Source organism: Silene latifolia, chromosome 2 (assembly GCF_048544455.1).
Source record: "Silene latifolia isolate original U9 population chromosome 2, ASM4854445v1, whole genome shotgun sequence".
NCBI classification, from domain to species: Eukaryota; Viridiplantae; Streptophyta; class Magnoliopsida; order Caryophyllales; family Caryophyllaceae; genus Silene; species Silene latifolia.
In genome coordinates, this window is record NC_133527.1 from 17,135,119 (window position 1) to 17,142,883 (window position 7,765).

The window sequence follows — 7,765 nt, forward strand, 5'->3', positions numbered from 1 at the left end:
TAATTCATCATCCTTAACAAGTGATGAGTTTCCTCCTAGGTTTTGAAGAAACAACGTTTTACACAAAACGTCTCATATAGCCAAGAAAGACCAGTTTCTTGTGACATACAATTTTTGACACAATTATTTTGTGGCTCTTGAATATTTTCTCTCACTCCGTCTTCTAGAAATAAACTATTATTCTAGAAAAGACAGCTTCACGAGCCACAAACTCGTTGTACTCGTGATTATAGGAAGGAAAAATGAGCATTAGGGTTGCATGGCTAGTAGTTAGCTTTTATCATTGTGTTTTCCATTTAAAACAATTAACACAATTTTTCCACTAACACCTTCCAATATTTCGGTACATACATATATAAAATGGGAGGTCCATTTTATTTTGTCATTTGTCAATTGTGACATATGTGACATGTTACTTGACATGTGAAATTGTAATGTATTTTTAACATATTAAAAATCAACATACTCATAAAATATGTCATATACAATAATATCGACTAGTAATTCGTAACTACTTGTACCAAAATGGTTTATCAAATTATAAATTACAACGTCTTGTATTTATAATAAATTATTCACTCAATTTCAATTTCAATTGTTTCGTAAACAATAATTTTATCTAAGTAATAAAACAATTCGATTACTTAGACCGTATCCAATTTAATCGAATTATAATAAGATACGTTAATCTTACTCAGAAATCATCCGTCAATTTTAAGTAATTTAATTAACTCGTATCGGCATACGATTAATTAAATAATCAATTACGAGTATTTCCCTATAGGTATGACCAAAGGGGATCAACTGATCACCACCGTCGCACGACAGTAATGTCAAACTCTAGTCAGCCAATCATTAACGATATATGTGGACCAGTTGACTGTAAAATATTACATCCCACATGTATTATTAAAATGAGATTTTAAACATGTGATTATCATGATCAACAGTTGTGATCACATTATTGTCGGAGGACACATATTCCAACAGTTTGTGCATAGACTTGATCTGTTTTACATCAGCCTGAAACATCAAAAACGTGAAACTTCAGTTCAGCTCATGTGTATTGGCTTAGAAACCCTCCCCGTCATTCCTTCAATAATAAAATCAGAGTTCTACAAAGCATTCAATATTTTGAGCATAGAACAAACATGCATTGTGACATTGTGGAGTTGGCAGATCATTTGTGAAGGCAAGATCCAAATAAGAGTTAAAAATAAGTCTTTGCAGACAATTTTAGAGGGCCAAAAATATCATTGAAAGAGTACTTTCTAAAGTCTGGTCTTCGTCTCTGTCTTATAAATAAGTCTTATAAATCATGACGGAGATGGATGCATTTTTTAGAGTACCTTTGATCTTCCTTTTGAACTATGACAGAAATAGTACTTTTACTATGACCTCCTTTTTAATGCATTTGTTATATTCACTGTGACCATATCACCAACTTATAAAGCATTTTGAAGCGATATTAGCTGCATATACCCAGATCAGGCCACTACAGTCGATACAACAACTGTGATAGAAATAGAGATTTAATACTATGACTTTTGCTACAGAAGTCAGAACTACCACCAATCAACTAATCATGTATAGAATGCCTCCAAGGTAAAAAAAAAAAATATAAAAAATATAACACACCTCCTCTAATGTTTATAAAGTATGTTAGATATCAACTAATTAGTGTAAAAACTATCCCACAACAGTTGTAATCGGAGATCATAAATCCAAACAATAATGGGTAGCAATAATTTATATTCATGCATCAATTGAATAATGGTTTACCAAAAATAGTATACAAAGCAACAGAACTATGGCAGGCTCTAAATCCAAAAATTGAAAAAGATCAACAGTGCATGTAAATCCGAAAGTTACCTTAGTAAGTGATCAGTCGATGCAGTATTTCGTAGTATGAAGTTCTGAACCAAGGAAGAAGCACTGAAATTGTAAGAATCAGCCGGAGAAAGTGAAAGAAAATTAAAATAAATAGATGTAAATTGATAAATGATTATAGATGATTATGAGGAAGAGTGATAAATAGATGTAAAATAATTAAGAGGAAGGAATTGATTGATAGAGTAAATTAGAGTAGCAGCAGAAATTGGGAAATTGGTAAATGAGGATTAACTCTTAAGAGGGCATGGGAAATCGCAATACTGTTTTACAATCATGAGCTGGCACCCAGATAAGAAGGGTTTCCTCCTCTCTTCACATGCCAATTCCACTAATATCTCCCCACCTAGGAACATGCCACCAGTTACAGAGTTGCCATATCTACTTTATTCATGTAAAGAGCACACAAAGTTACATTCCTAGTTCATTTGAAAAGTTAAACATAACAGTTGACAGTTAAGGTAACACTCATAACAAATGTTAAGGGTTATATTAGCCGGGTATCCAAACACAACCTGAACAACCGGCCATCTAGCAGACGCCTAAACAGCAAAACGAGAACACCATGCCTAAGCTTGAGCCCGCGACGATAGCCTCACCCTCTATAAGAACTGTTGCAAACAAATTGTTCGTCACAAACACATAGACGCCAGGACACACCACATCAAAAGGAGCATCCTACAACAGCACACAAGGAACATAAGTAAATAGGTAGGCACTTGACGGTAACCTAAAACTCAAATTCTCGGGTATTTTTTTAGTCAGTGCATCAGTTCCCATTTACCCTCATCAAAACCAGGCCTGTGTTCATGTTCAGGCTCAGTCTGCTTTACGAGAAAACTCACAGACAGTCACATACAAATTCTATGTTTTCCATAACCATGTCAATTTTTAAATTTTACAGATGGAACCAGGTTTCAACATATGGGACCTCTAATCCAAATCATAAATTTTCCAGCCTAATTAACTCCAAAATATGCCATATTTATTCACAAATGCCATTGAAACAGCTTAAAACATTATAACGCACTTAACTAATTAATTCTAAGGTCCACATATATGAATATGTGAATGGTAGAGTTCATGGTTTTGAAGTCATCTGGAATCCCTATAAAATAAAGTCTTAAACGGTTAATCATATTAAATTATAGATGGCATTAATTGAAAACCTTGATCGTATAAAATTACTCCCTCCATCTTGACCGGTAGTTTGCTTTAAAGTGGCCGGAATGTGTCTCATTTCATATATAATGAATTAGTAAAAAAAAGTAAACAGAAAGACAAACACAGGAATCGACAGGGCTAATGGTTCATATCTAGGACCATTGATAACAATCTTAATGCTAAAGATCTGGTTGAAAAACAGAGAGAGAAAATCGGCAAAAAAAATCCACATAGAATCCGTCTGACTTCATTCGCGACAACCGATAACAAATAGACACTAATTTCTACTGCATGTACTCCGTATAATGAATAATTTAAAAAAAAAAAAAAGTAAACATAAAGACAAACACAAAATCATTGTACCATTATAAGCAACGAAGCTACCCAAGATGGAAACCATGCACAATTACTTTTCTCCATTCCATCTGAGATTTACCTGCATTCAATCAATTTAAACCTAAAAAAAGCCCAATTTTTTTGCATGCAATTAATTTAAACCCAAAACTAAACCCTAACTTATTTAATTCAATCCACAATCAAGAATTCACAATCAATAACAGAACAACTTACCTGCTACGTGTTGATCACCATTGTTGTTGATTTGCTGAGTGAATTGCATACATCAGATTATGGCAAAATGCATGAGAGAGACAGAAGAGGGATGGAGGTTGTGAGGCTCTTAGCAATAGGAATGAGGAATTAATTAATAAGGTAAATTATTAGAGTAGAAAACTGGTAAAGGCGAAAAAAAGTGAAAGGTAAACGATGGAAGAGGGAGAGAAATGCCAAAAGTCGAATGAAAAGAGAAGATACAGAAGGAGAGAGATAAGCAACGAAGTCAGTAATAGTATAATAAAAGTGGCAGGGAAGTAATACGAATGAAAGAGAGGGGTATAATGGGCAGAAAATGACAAGATTACTGTTACAGCTACAGTAAAGTGCCTTTGGACTTTTTAAAGAGTATGGAAAAAAAAAATATAATATAATATAATATATATATATATATATATATATATATATATATATATATATATATATATATATATATATATATATATATATATATATATATATATATATATATATATATATATATATATATATATTCTATAAGGATCATCAAAGTCCTCTTACATGACTTGAGTCCCTAAATCCCCATCCTACCCATTGGATCTCAAAAAATGGGTGGTTGAGATTAAAACAAAAAAAGGTCATTAAGAGGCTAATTAAACACTCTCTCATACTAACCCTAATTATTCCCTAATTTACTACTATATAGGAATTTTTTGGTTTATTAGCGTTATTAAGCAAATTAATTAGGTAATTAGTGTTTAGTTGAAACTATTTACGTTTATGGTGTCCACGTCATCACTATTTTTTTTTTCGCAGATTTTCAACAAAGCCGCTAATCTTCTTAGCGGCTTTACCAATTCTTCATAAAAAATTCACACAAACCATAACCAGTTATTGGAGTGCCAAAATTCTTGTTATTCATGTAAGCCGCTAAGGACTATAGCGGCTTAGTATAGCTTTTTTTTTTTAAAAAAAAAAGAACGACCAAAGCCGCTGAGGTTATTGGCGGCTTTGCATGTGGATTTGGAAAAAAAAAAAAAGCTTGCACAATCCAGTAGCTACTGGACTCAAGAAATGCAAAAATACAAGCCAAGCCGCTGAGGTTATTAGCAGCTTTGGTTAATTTTCACAAAAAAAAATGCAAACCCCCTAAGCCGCTGAAGTTATTAGCGGCTTTGGTTGGTGGATTTGGAAAAAAAATGCTTGCACAATCCAGTAGCTACTGGATTCAAGAAATGCAAAAATACAGGACAAGCCGCTGAGGTTATTAGCGGCTTTGGGTATTTTTCACAAAAAAAAAAATGCAAACCCAATAAGCCGTTGAAGTTATTAGCGGCTTCACCTGCGGATATGAAAAAAAAAGCACTAAACACATATTCCCCACCCAATGCCTAGTCTTTCACACATGCACAAACTTTCAACATGACATACACAATGCCCAAACATACACTCCAAACATGAGATTGAAATCCGGAAATACAATTCATGTCATTGATAACAAACTAAAGTTCATACAAACTAAACTAACTAAAATTCATACAAACTAAACCAACTAAAGTTCATACAAAGTAAACCAACTAAAATTCATACAAACTAAACCAACTAAAGTTCATATAAACAAAACCAACTAAACTACTTGGCACATTAGCCTAATCTTGAGCGAGTCTTCTTTGGTCTTGAACTTGAACCAGTAGGTGTCTCTTCCTCACGAATAGGGGTAAGCCTATGCTCCAAGTGACGTAAATGATATCTAGGAGGAGGTTGGTGTGGAGGGCTTGGATGATCGGCGTCAATGGGTGGGACTAGATGCCCGTGTCCCGTGCGTTGCAAGCATTCGAGTGACATTGTCTGCATCTCTCGCAACATGCCTACATGAGATAGTGGAACATCCTCCGGCATGTTACCAAGCATAGTAGTAGCATGGTTATAGTTGTATAAATGACCCTCCGTCTACAAAATTCAACAAGTACAATTTTGATAAAATTAAACTAATACTAAACAAATTTTATTAGACAAAGGTTGTTAAAATTGAAGAAATACTTACAAGTAGCATGTTGTCCGCCGCATTCGGATAGAAATTGTGTCTCTTCTCATACAAGTCTTTACTTTGTGTTTCGGTACTGAGGTTACTAACTACTAGACGAGTGATGGCACGATACCATTGCAGGTAAGCATCATTGTAGTCAAGGTAACCATTGTAAGGGACACCTCTAGGGGTCAATCTAGTCTTGCGGTTATTCCACTTCGCAATGCTTTCTTTATGCAAGTCCTCATAATCAGTGGCATTACCCCGACGATCAATTTTATGCAACTTTTTAGATGTTTTACATATAGGGGGAATGGTAGGATGCCAACCAAAGTGCCTAACAACCCTATTAGGAAAATGCCACTCAACGGCTTCAAAGCAAATGAGTGGTGCATTTACAATCCACTCACTAGGGTCTTCGGTACAAATGGCGGGAAGAAGGGAAAGGACCTCCGTAGAGTAGGGTTCCCAAGTGAACATGGTATCGGTCATTGTATCAAGAGCATGCCTACATTGAACTAAACCAACCAAGTGATCCCTATAAGCCCGGTGAATTCTTAGCCACCTACAACCAAGTGGGTCAACACCCTCCACCACTTGCGAACCAAGAGGGTATTCGACACCGGCTTGCTCCTCTACTGTAGGGTAATATCCGTATAAGACCCTTTAAATTTAAGGACTATAACGTAAATTTAACATGCGATTATCGTCATAAAACATAATACAATAGAGAAACGATAAGGAACAAGAATCAACCTCGGGTCCTATGAAATGCGGCGTAAAGAACAGAAATCAACAGAGATTTCCTCCTAATCGTTGCACCCAAGACCGTCTGAGACTATGCCCTTGTGCTAGAATGCTTTCTAATTGACTTGCAATATTGAGAAAGCTATTGTGAGTTTTCGAGATGTGAGATCTAGGTTTCAGAGAGAAAACGTCTCCAAAACCCTAGTTTTCTGTAAAATGAAAATGTCTAGGTCAAAAGGAGAGGGAGTCTCTCCTTTTGTTTGGTTCGGCCAACCGTGGGTTTGCATGGGGAAGTGGGCTTCCACTTCCTCTTAATTTTACCTCGTGGACTGGCTCGAAAAATGCTAAATGTATATGACGCGGTTTATTATAAATCGTCATCGGTTATCGGCTATTAAAATATCAACTAATAACACGGGTTAGTTGAAGTATTAATACATGTCCGACAAAGACGATATTGTATAATTTATTCAATATACATTAATTAAATATAACCGTTTATATTTAATTTACGAATTAACTATTTAATTCGCCTTAGCCCATTTTATTTAATCCGTATTAAATATAATATCTCAACATTACATTTTGACTAATTACTAGTCAAATAACTCGGACTAACTGGTTAGTCAAAATTGGCATCTACATGACTGTATTTTCATACTGTCACGTCTCTCAAACGTATCCTATAGGTGTGACTTTTAGGGACCAGTTGATCACCGCCATCTGTATGACAATAACGTCAAACTTATCTAGCAAGCCAACCGTTATTGATAAACGTGGATCAACTGATAATAATACCAAAAGTATGCCCTTTGATCCTTTTAGAGATTTATAAGTCCTTGCACTAACTGTTAAGGACACCAGCCCCAACAAGCTCCCACTTGTCCGTACAAGTGTATGTGCAATGACGTTATCCGCACTAACTGGAGGACACAAGCTCCAACAAACCCCCACTTGTCCGTACAAGTGTATGTGCGATAACCGATTCTCATATTCATTTAAAATTTCTCCCACTCAATGTAAAACAATTTGCAGATCCGGATCCGCAAAGGTCGTATTTTACAATCGATCTGTATCAAGAGTGGTTTCCCCGACTAGAGAGTAACTTAACTGATAAAACGAATCCGTATCCGAACATGGCCATGCATTTCGATTCTGACTCCTCGAGTGGCCCCGAGAAATATCGAGTACCGATAAAGGCTGAATATTTCCTTCAACTCGACTCCTTCCGATCTAAGCACAACATGAAATGACCAGAGAAAAAAATCTACTTGGCCCCCTGTTACGGATGACCGTGAGAAAGAAACCAAAGTCACCCAAAATCTGCCGTAGTCTCAAGAGACAGTCGATAGTCAAAAGAATCGA

At 35.6% G+C, this 7,765-nt stretch overlaps 1 long non-coding RNA gene across 1 annotated transcript; it reads right to left on the reverse strand.

Moving 5' to 3' along the window:
- Window positions 1–2,023: 2,023 nt before the first annotated feature.
- LOC141628577 (uncharacterized) lies at window positions 2,024–3,838 on the reverse strand. Its single transcript, XR_012537151.1, has 3 exons — window positions 3,625–3,838; window positions 3,418–3,490; window positions 2,024–2,501 (listed from the first exon to the last, which is right to left on the reverse strand). It is a non-coding gene; the product is annotated as an uncharacterized LOC141628577 (long non-coding RNA).
- Window positions 3,839–7,765: the final 3,927 nt, after the last annotated feature.